Source organism: Pinus tabuliformis, chromosome 9 (assembly GCF_031772625.1).
Source record: "Pinus tabuliformis cultivar Carrire ecotype Pingquan chromosome 9, CPIR1, whole genome shotgun sequence".
Classification (NCBI taxonomy): domain Eukaryota; kingdom Viridiplantae; phylum Streptophyta; class Pinopsida; order Pinales; family Pinaceae; genus Pinus; species Pinus tabuliformis.
This window is the reverse complement of record NC_142307.1, coordinates 1261214327-1261230437: the sequence shown is the minus strand read 5'-3', so window position 1 is coordinate 1261230437 and position 16111 is coordinate 1261214327.

Sequence of the window (16111 nt, the reverse complement as noted above, 5' to 3'; positions counted from 1 at the left end):
CCCTGAGGTGCTTCAGAGCAGATCTCCATCGGGGGAGCGTTATTATCCAAGTATGTCTTTAACACAAGTGGATTAATTATCTCCAAGCCAATTTTGTTTTATAAAGTGAAAATGTCTTAATTAAATTTATTAACCAATTTTAATTATTTTCTATGTCTAACTTAGGTAAATGGGTTGATTAATTAGTATTAATTGAGACAAATCAATATCTCTCTAGTGAATTCTAGAAAATTGACTTGATTGCTACTTTTTTTAGCGCTATATTGTTCTTTGCTTTAGATAATTGCATTTTATCATTTACAAATTTAATTCACCCCACAACATTATAAAATTATTATATCATATGAAATTATGTAGAAAGAACAATATCATGAACAATGCAGTGGAACATAAAGGAACAATAGAAGACAATAATTCATATAGAGACACTAAGATTGGTTGGAGACCAAGGAAAAACCTGACAAGGGGTAAAACCCTTTCAAATTCTTCTTCTTATTAGATTGTCATAAAATGTTCAACAATGAGAGAGTACAATCCTCCAATCTTAAATTACAAAACTATCTAGCAAAATCAACCAAACAATATCCAAAATATGATCTCAACCATAATATTGATTAGATAACTTTCCCAGACTATGGTCATCTGTAGTCAATTGGCATCTGAATCTAAAGTCACATCAGAATAAATCCTAAGTCTCTGTCACATGCAACAAATGATCATGCGTGCGATTGATGCATCTCAACCACATGCATAGGCTTGCGTGCGAGCAACTGCAACCGAAATTTATTTATAGCATCCCCACGACTGTGAACCAAAAAATCTAATCTATGTTGAAGAATGTAATTAGGTTTAGTATTCATATTTGAGTCATTATGAAACGTATTTATCAAAGAATGAAAAAGAAAAATTTATTATTATTACAATGACTTATTAAAGCATGAGTTTCATGCTTGGGTCATCATTTTATAGGTCAAAGTCCCCATTGAGGACTTCTAGGTTTTATATTGATTCATTAGAATCATTTTCCATTTAATGAGACCCTACTTGGGCCCTTGAATAATGTAAAAATAATTATTATTGAGTCAAATATGTAATTTGACACCTCCACACCAACTAGGCCCTTGCTTGGTGAAGTCGGCCTACAAGAGGACAATTTGACCCACAAAAGAGGCTATATATACAAGTGTTGTTAGATATATTTGCTTACCAACTCAACAAGTTTGATACACAAGAAGCAAGTGCAGAAAAGTGTGAAGTTCAAGGAGAAGAAGGAAGAATTGCAAGTCAAAGTTTTTGGGCTATCTTTCTCTCTTTTTTATGCAAAGTTATTGGGCTAGTTTCTGGGTCGAAGTTCTGTTGGTGGGAAGGTCGAAGTTATGGATTTGTTAGGTCGAATTTCTATTGCTGGGAAGGTCGAAATTCTTGATTTTCTAGGTCGAAGTGTTGCTGCTACAGGGTCAAATATTTAGATCGATGTTGCTAGAAGGAAGGGTTGACATGGTGGTTGGAGGAATTTTGTATCTAGGTTCAAGAGTCGTGTATTATCTTGTCTTAATTACTGAAGGAATAATTTCGACTAGGTTTTCCCCTAGATAGGGATTTTTCCCTGGCAAGTGCCTACTTCTTGTGTCTCTTGTTCTTGTGATATTTATACACCCATAATTTGGTAATTTCTTGATGAAAGATAATATAATTAAGAAGTAAAAGGATCCAACATAATTCATAAGTAATTATCAAGAAAGAGAAGTCAAACCCTAATTATACTAGCATTGATTTCTCAACATGGTATCAAAGACAAGGTCAAGGAAGATTGGAGATCACTCTATTGGATTGAAAGGAAGGGCTACTCACTCCCTCTATGATAAGATACTTGGAAATGGGATTCAATATTGTAGGAAGCTAGATCAAAAGAATCATCTACAACTTATTCAATAAGGTCAAAAGAAACGGGTTTTGGTTGCACTCATAGGTTAACTCAATGAAGATAATGCATGGATTATTGATAGGGGAGAATCAAAACACATGACAGGAGATGGAAAACAACTTCGTACTCTATCAAAGAAACAATCTTCTCATGCAGTGAAATTGGGAGACAACAAAAGCTATGTTGTTCAAGCCCTGGGACTAACTTCTTTGAAGCTAGACAATGGATAAAAGCCACATCTCAACAATATACTCTATGTTCTAGGTTTGAAAAATAATTTACTTTCATTTTCTTGCTCATAAGATAAAGGTGATAGAATTAATTTTTTAGATGGAAACATTTTGGCTTGGGAAAAATATTCAAGCATCGATAAAGCTAGGGTTATTGGAAACGTGAAGGAAGTTTATATAGAGTCATAACACCACCTCCTCAAGCCCTAGTTCACATGGAAATCAATCCCATTGAACTATGGCATAGAAGATATGGAAATTTACATTATAAGGTTATTCCCTCTCTCAATCAATTGGTAAATGGCATTCCCAATATCAAAGAAGATCGTGAAGGAATATGCAAGGGATGTGCCTTAGAAAAGAATACAAGGAAGCCATTTACAAGCAGTGAAATAAGGTCTAAAGAAATATTGGACCTCATTCATTCAGATGTGTGTGGGCCTATGTCTGAAAAATCACTTGGAGGTCATATTTATTATGTAACCTTCATTGATGATCACTCTAGAAAGACATGGCTCTATCTACTCAAATCAAAGGACGAAGTATTTGAAAAGTTCAAGGAATTTAGGTCTAAAGTGGAGACCTTAACCAAAAGAAGAATAAAGACTTTGAGATACGATAATGGTGGAGACTACACTTCAAAAGAAATAATAGCATATTGCAAAGAAGTGGGAATTAAGAGGGATCGTATTGTTCCCTACAATAGCGAACAAAATGGATTTGCAGAAAGGAAAAATAGAACACTTGAATAATGTATACGAACAATGATTTTTGATCAAGATATACAAAACATTATATGGGGATAAGTAGTAATGACCATTGTATATATACAAAATAGAAGTCCTCATAATATCCTCAATAATATGACATCTGAAGAAGCATTCATAAGAAGGAAGCCTTGTGTGGACCATCTCTGAATCTTTGGATGTCCCGCCTATATCCATGTTCCAAAGGACAAATGAAAGAATCTAGATTCTACAAGAATTAAATGGATTTTTGTTGCCTACAATCGTTCTTCAAAGGCATATAGAATCTACATCAAGGAAGGAAGACATATTGAAGTAAGAAGGGACATTATATTTGATGAAAATCATGCCTACAAAAGATCCAAAGATATTCTTGTTGATTCTAATGACAAAGACATACCACTATTTGAAAAAGAAGATCATCATGACAATCCTACTACAAATCAAGAAGAAGAAGAAGAAGAAGAAGGACCAAGTGAGCCTATTCAATCTGTGATCATACTCGACACAAGGAAGAGTCCAAATTGGTTAAAAGCTACTCTTGAATATGTCGAAGGACATGAAGATGCGAAAAGAACTTTTAGAGAAAGAAAGAGACCAAAAAGATATTGTGGATATGTTGCATACACGAAAAAACTAATAGAAGCTTAACCAACTACATTTGAGGAAGTTTCTCATCAAGAAGTATGGAATAAGGCTATGCAAGAATAATATCAATCCATCATGAAGAATGGAGTTTGGGAAATTGTTCCTAGACCAAGTAACAAATCGGTTGTCACTTCTAAATGGATCTACAAGATCAAGCACATTGTTGATGGAAACATAGAAAAGTACAAATCTATATTCATTGCAAGGGGTTCCTCTCAAAAGGAAGGCATAGAATATGAAGAAACCATTGCACCTACCGCAAGATATACTAATACAAGATATTTGGTTTCGTTGGTTGCAACAATGGGATGGAATATCCATCAAATGGATGTAAGAAGAACATTTCTGAATGGAACCATCGATGAAGAAGTATACATTGAACAAACTGAAGGCTTTGAAATAAATGGTAAATACACTCATGTTTGTAGACTTAATAAGGCCCTATATGGTTTGAAGCAAGCTCCTAGGGTATGGTATGCAAGAATGGATGCATACATTCTAAGAATCGGGTTCGTCAAAAGAATTGTTGATCCAAATATCTATATCAAAGTTGTGGATAATGAGATAGTCATTAGTCTACTATATGTGGATGATATATTTATTACATGTGTAGAGAGAAGGATACAATAATGCAAGAAGATGCTGGTAATCAAGTTTGAGATGAAGGATCTAGGACTGATGCATTATTACCTAGGTCTGTAAGTATGGCAGAAACCTAGGGAGATATATCTGGGGCAAGGAAAGTATATAATCAAGTTGTTGCAAAAATTTGGTATGATGGATTCCAAGCCTGTGACTACTCCCGTGATCACCAATCTCAAGAAGTTGAGAATATCTGACTCAAGTCTCGTAGATCCTACCACCTATTGTAAGTTGGTGGGTTCTCTGATGTATCTGGTAAACACTAGACCATATATATGTTTTGTTGTGAACACTCTTAGTCAATTTCAATTGGAGCCTTGTCATGATCATTGGATATCTACCAAGCATATATTAATATATATTCATGACACTACATCATTTCCTAAAGTATGATAGCAAGGAAGTCAAGTTGATAGGTTTTACAAATTCTGATTGGGGTGGCAGTGAGACTGATGGAATAACACTACTGGTGGATGTTTTAGTTTGGGATCTGTGACGATTTAATGGATGGGTAGAAAGCAAGATATTGTTGCTTTAATGTTATGAATATAATTCATATAAAATTAATAAATATAATCATAATAATTAATAATTAATTAACTAATAGTTAGTTATTTAGTAATGAATAGGTGTGTCTTCGACAGATGACCATTCATGAAAGGGCACTTGCCTAGGGTATATAAGCAAACACTCATTCTCATTTGTAAACATCTTACATCAATTCAATATACAGTTACATGTATTACAATGGAAATTTACGTCTTTGAATTATTTTAAATATCTTCACTACGTATAGGACTTTTTGTCGTTACATTGGTATCAAAGCCACATTGGATGACCACCATGCCTTTGGCCATCAACCTCCCATCAACCTTGTTGTCGTGTAATTGAAGTGTTTCGCTTAGAGTTTGGAGATCCTCCATATTGCCATTTAAACTTTCGGCCCCAAAAAATTAAATTAAAAAAAAAAAAGGCCTTTGTCCATTGACATTTCGATGATTCTAGTAAAAAAAATAATCCGATGTAAATTTTGAAGGAGAACATTCATATATATATATATATATATATATATATATATATATATAAAGGTTCTACATTATTGATAAAAAGTGCATGATAAAGTCAAAAGTAAATCTTTCCAAATATCTTTAAAACTATGCATAAGAGAAGGAAGTGTAGATAAGATTATCTTGATTCTTCATTAAGTAATTTACGAGCTCATGGTTTTAGAAACCCATGGTAATTGTCCATGGTATTTTCAAGGTAAAAGAAGAACAAAAGGAATACAAAATCCCTTTATGTGAATGGTAAGTTTTATTTTTTATGTGGAGAAAATTCATCGAGTCAAAGGCACATAAGTGGACATGTATTTTATATTATACCCCAAAGAGGTGAATAGCCACGTTTCACTAGGGTTGTAACTTTTCAAAAAGAAAAAGGAAAAATTATAAATATATATAGAAAAAAATTATAAAAAAAGAAAAGAAAATAAAGTTAACAAAGAAAAAGAAAAACAAATATTAAAAAAAAGAGTTTAAACAAAAAGCAATTGTTGAGAATAATATATAGATATATAATTTAAATTACCTGGGAAGGTTATCAAGTCAAGAAAAATGAAACTAATTCGAAAATAATTAAGGGATTAGTCAAGATGAGTCCCACACAACAATCACTATTTTGGACTAAATGTCCATTTTGTTTAAACAAAATTTGATATACTTATATTAAAAAGAATACAATCTAAGATGTCCAAGGTGTGGAAGATTATTTAGCATAGAAAAACATAAAGAGAATGAGGAGATGCAAATAAAACAGTGAAAGGAAGAAATCACCAAAATTCAACAAAAGAATGAAACATCATAGAAAAAATATATAGATCTCAAAGATTGGTTTCAAGAAAAATCAACAGAAGGTAATGAAGAGATTTTGCACCTAAGAGACCATAATCGAAAATTACTTGAACAGATCAAGAAGTCTAAAATTAAGAAGCAAAAATTAAAGCAAGAAAATGAAAGTTCTAAGGAGAAATTCAACGAGAATCTATCAAAGAAGGAAGAAGAAAATTTACATTTAAAAACCCTTAATCAAAGGTTATTAGAACAAATCAAAAACTTAAAAGATAAAGAGAAGGATTCTAAGGACAAAGTCAACAATTCAGAAAATGACGAACTTGTATGTCTAAGGAATCATAACCAAACCCTACTTACGCAAATAAAAAAGCTTAAAAATGACAAGAAGTCACTAAATGACAAGTCAGAACAACTTCAAAATGAAGTATTGAAGTCATGAGTCGTTTCAGTCCAAGATGAAGATGAAGGAATAAATATTGATCTAGTCGATATCCCAGGTAAAGAAGAAGATAAATCTAGAGAAGTTAAAACATATTCAGAAGTTGCAGCTCAAATGATAAACATTTCAAACGAATATTGAGTAACCAACTCAAAAATAATAGCACTTGAAGGAAATCAGGAAGCTGGCAAAATGATAAAGGAAATTCCAACCAAAAGAACTATTTATCAACGTCTGAATCACAAGAGAAGACTTTTCAATCAATCTACCTATTAGTATCACTCATAATAGAAACAAAAAATTTATGTTCCAAAAAAATATTGAAGTTTGCATAATCCAATCCTACAATAAAAATTCATCACAAATTTCCATTGACTAAAATATTTCATAGAGGATTAATCTAGGATGGTTAGATCCAATTTGGCTTTGACAATTTTTATTTATCACTCCAAGGATCATATCATCTTCTAACAATGAAGATGAAAGTTTCACAATGAGCAAAAAAAAGAGATCCAACCTTTCATCAGTAAGCTTTGAGGAAAAATCTTTTTGAAGAGAGGGGCAATGTTATGAATATAATTCATATAAAATTAATAAATATAAATATAATTATAATAATAATAAATAATAATTAATTAACTAATGGTTAGTTAGTTAGTAATGAAGAGGCATGTCTTAGAGAGATGACCATTCATGAAAGGGTGCCTTCCTAGGGTATATAAGTAAGCCCTCATTCTCATTTGTAATCATATTACATCAATTTAGTACACAATATTCAATATATAGTTACATGTCTTACAATGGACATTTACATCTTTGAAGTATTTTAAAGATTTCCATTATGTATATGACTCTTTGTTATTACATTGGTATCAGAGAATTCCTCTATTAGACAGACTTTTTTTGTTACATTTAAGTAGTGTTGAAGCTGAGTATGTGGTTGCATGTGAAGTAGGAAAGGAGATGACATGGTTGAGGAAACTTCTATAAGATTTGTTTTAGAAACCTCTAAGTCCTACTATGATAAATTGTGATAATCAAAGAAGCATTAAGATGTTTGAAGATCATGTGTTCCATACAAGGACAAAGCATATCAACAATAAGTACCACCACATTAGAAGTTCGGTATAGGATGGGATTGTGAAGCTCCAGTATGTCCCAACCGACGAATAGGTAGTTGTTATGTTAATAAAGTCTCTTCCTAATAAAAAGTTTGAATATTTGAGAAGCATGCCTGGCTTGGTTGATATCACTAATCTTGTTGATGATAAATGTTTGTAAGATATTTGAGGAGGCATCTTGTGTGATACAAAATGCCTGGGAGGACATATGGCCTACATATGTGTTGATGTCTAGTTCTCGAAGTAGGGAGGGTGACATTGATCATAGACATCTGACCTTGCATTACGCACCTAGTTCCATGGGTTGATGGTTAGCAAGTAAACCTAATGGTACCTAGAGAAGCTAAAATCTTTAGTCCATCTTAGTCCCACCCAGATAGATTTCCATGGTCAGGAATCTTGTCTGTGGCATTGTGTGTGCCTAAGTTATTCTTAGTTCTTGTGTTTTGAGATCTTCCTTGTACTTGTGTATACATGTGTAAATTATGAATACCTCCCTAGTTAAGAAGGAGTGTTGAAGAATGTAACTAGGTTCAGTCTTCATATTTGAGTCATTATGAAATGTATTTATCAAAGAATGAAAAAGAAAAAAATATTATTATTACAATGACTTATTAAAGCATGGGTTTCATGCTTGGGTCATCATTTTATAGGTCAAAGTCCCGATTGAGGACTTATAAGTTTTATATTGATTCATTAGAGTCATTGTCCATTTAATGAGACACTTCTTGGGCTTTTGAATCATGTAAAAAGAATTACTATTGAGTCAAATATGTAATTTTTCACCTCCACACCAAGTCGATCCTTTCCTAATGAATTCAGCCAACAAGAGGACATTTCGACCCACTTAAGAGGTTATATATATACAAGTGAAATTCAATCTATTTTCTCACAAACTCAACAAGTTCGATACACAAGAAGGAAGTGTAGAAAATTGTAAAGTTCAAGGAGAAGAAGGAAGAATTGCAAGTTGAAGTTTTTGGGTTATCTCTCTCTCTCTTTTATGCGAAGTTACTTGGCTATTTTTTGGGTTGAATTTTGACTACTAGGAAGGTTGAAGTTCTAGATTTGTTGGGTTGAAGTTCTACTGTTGGGAAGGTCAAAATTATGAATTTGTTGGGTCGAAGTGCTGCTGCTACAGGGTCAAATATCTAGATCAAAGAAGCTGGAAGGAAGGGTTGACTTGGTGGTTCGAGGAAGTTTGTGTCTAGTTTGAAGAGTATTGGATTATATCATATTAACTACTAAAGGAAGAAGTTTGACTGGGTTTTTCCCTAGCAAAGTGCCTACATCTCATGTCTCTTGTTCTTGTGATATTTATGCACACATAAATTGGTAATTTCTTGATGAAATATAATATAACAAAAGAAGTAAAAGGAGCCAACATAATTCACAAGTAATTATCAAGAAAGAGAAATCAAACCCTAATTCTATTAGCATTGATTTCTCAACGATTCACACATGCAATCTTAGACCCTGCAATTTTGAAGCTGTGCGGATGAAATCCCTGCGAACCAATTTCATATTTGTGTGAGCCAAAACCAAAGAAGAGAAAATAAAAATTCTCAATGATCTCCAAATGAGGGTAACTTGACTTATATCTATAGCCATCCAAGGGTGTCCAATTTCTCTTTCTGGCTGACCTATTCTTTTGTGTACATGTGGGATTCCATATTAAAAATAATTTTTTCTTCAACCAAATTAAATTATTCCAAGGGATAGGAGGGGTCTTTCTTGATGAGGAAGATTGTCCATTGGAGGGATTTTTCCCTTGAGTTTCCAAATTAACACTCCCTCTCAGCTAGGGAGAAATTGCTGACTGCAACATATTACTCATCACAAATATCTCGTTAGTAAATTTTGTCTTCACTCATATCTTCTTATCTCTGCTCAGCCCTGCTCTTTTTTCTCATCTATGCTTAAAGTTATGAATTTGTATTTCCTGCTCATCCAAGATATCATGGAAAATCCCAAAATAAAGCAGCACCCAAATGTGTTCTTCTTATCAATAACGCTTCCAACCCAGTCAACATTAATGTATCCATGTAATCGTACATCTCTAGTAGAATATCTCAGACCAAGATTGATCATCCCATGCATATATTTCAAAATGTGCTCGATGGAAACCCAATTTGAATGAATTAGCTTAGGCATGAATTAACCCAAAGTGTTCACTGCAAAACACATATTTTGGATTTAAGAGATCTGTGGTTTGTGTCTTTTGAATCAATGATCGGAGAATCCACAGTTTGAACATCTTTATACCAACGTTTCAAATCCCAAGTGGGATCCATCATCAGGGTGGAAGAATGATGATACAAGAAGAGCAAAAAACCAGAATAAATACTAATGAGGAAGAAGAATAAGGAAGAACATAGAGTCGGCTAGAATTTTTAATTTATTTTATATATTTTTATACATTTTATTTTTATTTTATTCATATCAATTATTATAAATAATTAATATTTATAATAAATTAATTATTATAAATAAATAATTAATTAATATTAATAATATTTATTATAAGTAATATTTATAATTAATATATTAATTAATAAAATTAATATAAAACTAAAACAATAGAATCAATTATTATATAATAAATAATTAATTAATTAATATTGTATAATAAATAATTAATTATTATTGTATATTAATAATTAAATATAATAATAATTAATTAATTATTATTATATATTAATTATTAATATATTAATTAGTATATTAATTAATTAATTAATTAATATATTAATTAATATTATAATTATTAAATAAATTAAATTATAGGAGATTAGTATTTATAGATGACTAATATAATAATAATTGACTAAATAATTTTTTTTAATCAAATTAATTAATTAATATATTAATTCAAATTAATAATTAATATTTATAGCTAACTAATATTCAAATATTAATTAATATAATAGCTAATAAATAAATTAATATAATATTAATTAAATAAATATTATAATAATTAATTAATATATTAATTAATATAATAATTATTAAATAAATTTAATTTAATTTAATTAATATATTTAAATTATATTAGTAATTATAAATAGTTAATATTTATAGTTAACTAATATAATAAAATATATTAATTAAATTATATTATTAAAGAACTCTAATGATGTAAAAAATTAGAAAAAGAAAAAGAAAAGGAGAGGGGACAACATACCAAAGGGATGCATTACCTGGGGATGGGTTGGCGACTTCTAATTTCTTTGATCAAGGGGAGCCAGCTTCCGCTAATTTCCATACCATTGTCTCTGTTCAGATTCTAAGGATGCTTAATAATCTCAAGAGCTTCTCTGATATTTCGTCTTTGATGATGTTCCTCTCTTGCGATAATGGATGCGCTTTCTAGGCAAATATGGTGTTTAGTCTTCAAGGAGTGTTCCGCCAATGCTGAGGTACGAGATCTTCCATTTCTGATATCAGCGCCATGTTCTTTGAGCCTTGTCTGGAGGGAGCGACCAATTTCACCTATGTAGCTTTTTCCACAAGAACAGTCTATTTTATAGACTCCTTTAAGCTGGAGATTGTCAATATCATCTTTAACAGACCTTAAACTTTGTCTGATGGTACCGGGGGCTGAGAAATGAGTGATAATGCTTTTCTTTCTTAGGATTTTAGCGATCTTGTCAGTAACACCATGGATATAAGGTAGAGAAATCTTACCCTGAGGTATAAAGATGTTCAAACTGTGGATTCTCCGATCATTGATTCAAAAAACACATATTTGTTCAGTTGTACACAACAAATATCAATGCTCCAGATCAAATGACATTATGTTTTAGCCAAATTGGGTCCAACAACATCTCTACATAATTTCTTGAAATTCAATTCCATCAGGGTGTCCAAGGATTTGCATTTCATCTTTCCAAATCTCTCCAATAGCTTCATGACATATTTATCTTGAGAAAGGAAATCTCTCCAGGTATTTTCCAAACTTCTAATCCTAGAAAATAATGCATCATGACAATATCCTTCATCTCAAACTTAGAGGCCAACTCCCTCTTACTTTGATTATTAGAGGCTCATTACCTGTCAAGAATAGATTTTCAACATATAAGACCAAAATCATAGGCATACCTTGGACCACTTTGAGGTAGAGGTTTGGATCAACATTGCTTCCATACTAGGACCAGGGAGCTTGCTTCATTCATACAAATATTTCTGCAAACATAACATTGACCAAACCAATATACCAAGATTCAAAAAACTCAATATTTTGCAATCAAATCAACCAAGTATGCTTATCAAGCCTTAAATTCCAAAATAAAACTAATATCAAAACTTCATCAAGTCATCCACATGACCATAATATGAATAATTTCTACCACTAAATGTGAATGCATGCACCAAGGACAATTCATATACGTTTCTTCCATCCATTCATTGTGAAATATTTGTAATAACCATAATAGAAAATACTGCATACTAAGGAGAATTCCTTTATTTTCATAATAGTTCCAATGATCAAATCAAGACAACTAACATAATGATATGCATGTTATATACCTCTACAAACACAAGATGAGTTAAGAAATTCTTATTTTCTACAACATAAAGATCTATGCATAAGACAATAATCATTAAAATTCTTTTCAGGATTATATTAGTGATGATTCTCTAGAATTTAGTCTTGGCAACACAAGTAAGAGTAGATTCCAAAAGGTAGTTCACTTCACATTTTCTAGAGAGGTATTTCTATTAAACAACCTTCATTCTAATCCCTACAAAAAGTCAAATATTATGTAGAGCTTACTGTTCAATGTCTGTCCATAGAACTTTATATCATGTGTTCCTAGTTTCATGCATAAGATTTTAGATTTTTGTATCTTGCATGCTTAGCTGCACCCATAGGCCTTATTTTGTGTGGTTGGGAGGCGTATGGCTGCACCCTTAAGCCTTTCTGCCAACGACTGGGGCTTGGACTAGGAGAAACCCTCCCAACTCAAATTAGAACTAACAATAGTAGATGATCATTTATTCATGTCTGTAAACCTTACTTCAACAATCAAGAGTCTTCTATTTATTTACTACAAATAAGAGTGGGTGTTGTGGTCTCATGGAGTTTCTCCCTTTGAATGGAAATCCTCTTCAATCATCATTCAATACATCAACTTGTCTATCGTAATGTTTTCATGCATCAACAAAACTGTCAGATCACAGATTCACAACTATATCAGGTTTTCAAACATATATGAATCATAGTCATAACAAATCATCATCAACTACTTTATTATCACAAATGAGCATATCATCAAGTATTCATCAAATTTTAGTGTCATACAAGTGTATCTTCATACGTCAAGGATCATAATGACAACATCACTTCGTTATCACATTTCTTCAACCATCAAGTTAGGGCATCCAATTTTACCACTTGTAAAATTTACTAAGCTTAATAAAACCTAACCAACATCAACAAGAGTATCGATCTTATTGTCACACTTTTATCATCAGTGTTACCATGCTTATCACAATCATTAATAATAATATCAAGTTATAAAAATAAATCTTTCTAGCCAACTTTATAAAATCAAAAATCCACCATGTCTTGCCAAATATCAATAGCATGAATATATCACATGTACTAGAAATCAAACTTACTTTCATATGTGTGCATACGTCATTCATGAAGGTGATATTCAACATACTTGAGGACTTAATTTTCCATCCAATATTGCAGCTAAATCATAACACTAAAACAATATACTACACATGCCTTGTAGTATTCATATATCTTTGCAACTTGTAACACTTATATGTCATTGGCAGTTGTAGTACTTGCATATTAGAATTTTCTCTACAAATCCGCTAGCTCACTGATATCATGTAGAAATTTCACCTGCAGATCAAACTGATATATGCAATGTACTAAAGCATAATACTAGTTCTACATCTACCATAAACTTTGCGGAAGCTAATCAACCATGAACAACATCAAGCATGAACACATATAACTGATAAGAAGGAATCAATCACACATAACACAGAATACATCACTGGGGAAAGCATTAGCATGAAACCCCAACACTGTATTATCAATCAAGTGGAAATCCTCAACAACATAAGAAAAGAATCAACTCAAGAGTTATCATGCTCTCTCTGTACTCTGATGATAAAGCTCATGGACTACCTAGCCCTGTATATAAAGGCTGCATCTCAAGTCCAAGCTCCTATTTCCTTGCGCAGTTTTGATTGGGGTCCAATTACAAAACACATGTAAATTGGCCTGATCATACCTGTTGTCACCTCAGGTCCAACTATGCAGTCATAGAAGGAAGAAGCTTCCTTCCCCATGCAAGGAATACTTACTAGAAATATCCTAGCATCTGATAGTACATTGTCCCACGTCTGATCTCAACTGGATCTCTGGCAGAACTGACATGCATTAGTTATCCATGAGTGAATACACAGTTATCTGAAAATAATAGTTGTCACATGCATGCAAGCATCAACAAACTATATCTTATTAATTTAACAACTTGTTAAATTAATCTAACTAGACTTGACTAAGTTAAACTAAGTCAACTGATCCTCTCAATATATAACTCATCCTTAATTCCTCAATCAATGGAGAAAATCAAGGACACATTCCCCAATTAGTGGAGAAATAATTTCATGTTCTCACAAAGACTTCAAGTTTGCTTTTCCTTAACTAATTAACTCATTAAGAATTAATTAATTAATATTCCAAACTGCTAGTAAGACCAAATTCGAATTTACTTCCTATAGATAGATTAAGGGCTGCTATAAATTGGAAGGGACCCAGAAATGCTATTTTTAGAAGATGCTACTTTTAGCAGTTTCACCTGTCACCTAAGGTGGCCAAACTGTTATTTTAGCAATTCTATTTTTAGCACTTCCTAAATTTAGCATTTCTTGCTGCACACTTTTCAACACTCCCTCTCAACAAGAAAGGCTTCCTCTCAGACCCGATCTTGTAACTCTGGAATGTTCTGCATGCAACACATCTACCAAGTGTGGTTGCTTTAGCAACACTCGGAACAAAAAAACTCCCAACTGACCTCTCTGTTGAGCTAGAAACATACTCTGATGTTGAAGCTCTACCTATTGCTGACAAGTGCTCCCTCTCTAACCTCTGCGCTACTGCAACATCTCCATGTATCTCGCACCATTGCACCCTTCTTTATGCTACCCTGTAATGTGCAACACACTTGTGCCTCTTGCATTGCTGTAGCCTACATGCTTTTCACTGTCCTGGGTTCCCTGCACTATAGCTCTCTCTGCCACTCTATCTGCATTTGTCTCTACCCAATCAGTCAATTCCTGCTACTCCACATTGGGGCTCCCGTAGCAAGGTCTCATCCAAGAGGTTGGGTACCTCAAGGATCCTACCCCTCCTCCTTGGGATGATCACTCTATATCGCCCCACCTCCTACCTGGAGGTATGGCTGCATGTGATCCCTCTACCCACCTAGCTCGAATTTTCCCCCTACTGGAGGTCTCTGCATGAGTAGATGTCTCTACTCGATCTCCACTCAACTTCCCTTGTTGTGGCTGCTCCACAACCTCCTAAAGCCACTGCACCAATCGTGGCTCCTCCACAATCGTCTGAGACTTCTTCTGGTGCTGCATGTTGAGAGGTAACATACCCTCCCTCTCAACCACCAAGTCTCCATCAGTTGCCTTACTACTCAAGGCTTTGCATGGATCTTGAACCTCAAGAGCATACAGGTTCTTGACCCGTGAACCAATTTGCTTCACTTGTCTAGTGATGATGTGTCTAAGGAAAAAATTTCCCTTACTGAAGACTACATCATAGCCTCTGTCTTCTAGCATCGTGATCAACACCAAGTTTCTCTTCAGTCCTAGTACATACTTGACATCGGTCAAGGTAAGGCAAGCTCCATGCTCCCTCTGAAAAATAACCGTGCCTACACCTGAGACACTATAATTCTCATCATTACCCATCGCTATGAGTATCTAGAGATATTTCTCCTCCAAAGTACTGAACAAACTCTTGTCGCTGGTCATGTGGAAAGAAGCTCCACTGTCAAGAAACCAACCACTTCCTACCATGGATGAAACCATGCATGCGAAGAGTGTGAAATCCAACTCAAACTATGAAGCAAGTGCCTCACCTTCAGATCCTTCCCTGAATCCCTTCTTGGATTTCCTCTGTGGACAATTTATAGCATAATGGCCCACCTCATGACAACGAAAGCATCGCACTTTTGATTTTTCAACCTTCTTCCCACCATTGGAAGAACTGGATTCAGAAAGAGAAACCTTTTCCTTCCCCTTCTTTGCCCTACTCGCTAAGGCACAGTTCTCCTCATCCTCCATGGATGAAGAACCGTCTTTGGTGCTCCGTCTGATCTCCTCCTGCATCAAATCCAACCATAGTCGTTCCCAATTTGGTAGTTTCTCCCTTCCATTAACCGAGTCCTGGTAGCTATGCCAACTCTTAGGAAGACCAAGGAGTGCTAGACTCACCATATCATCATCAATTGTCATGACCCCTACACT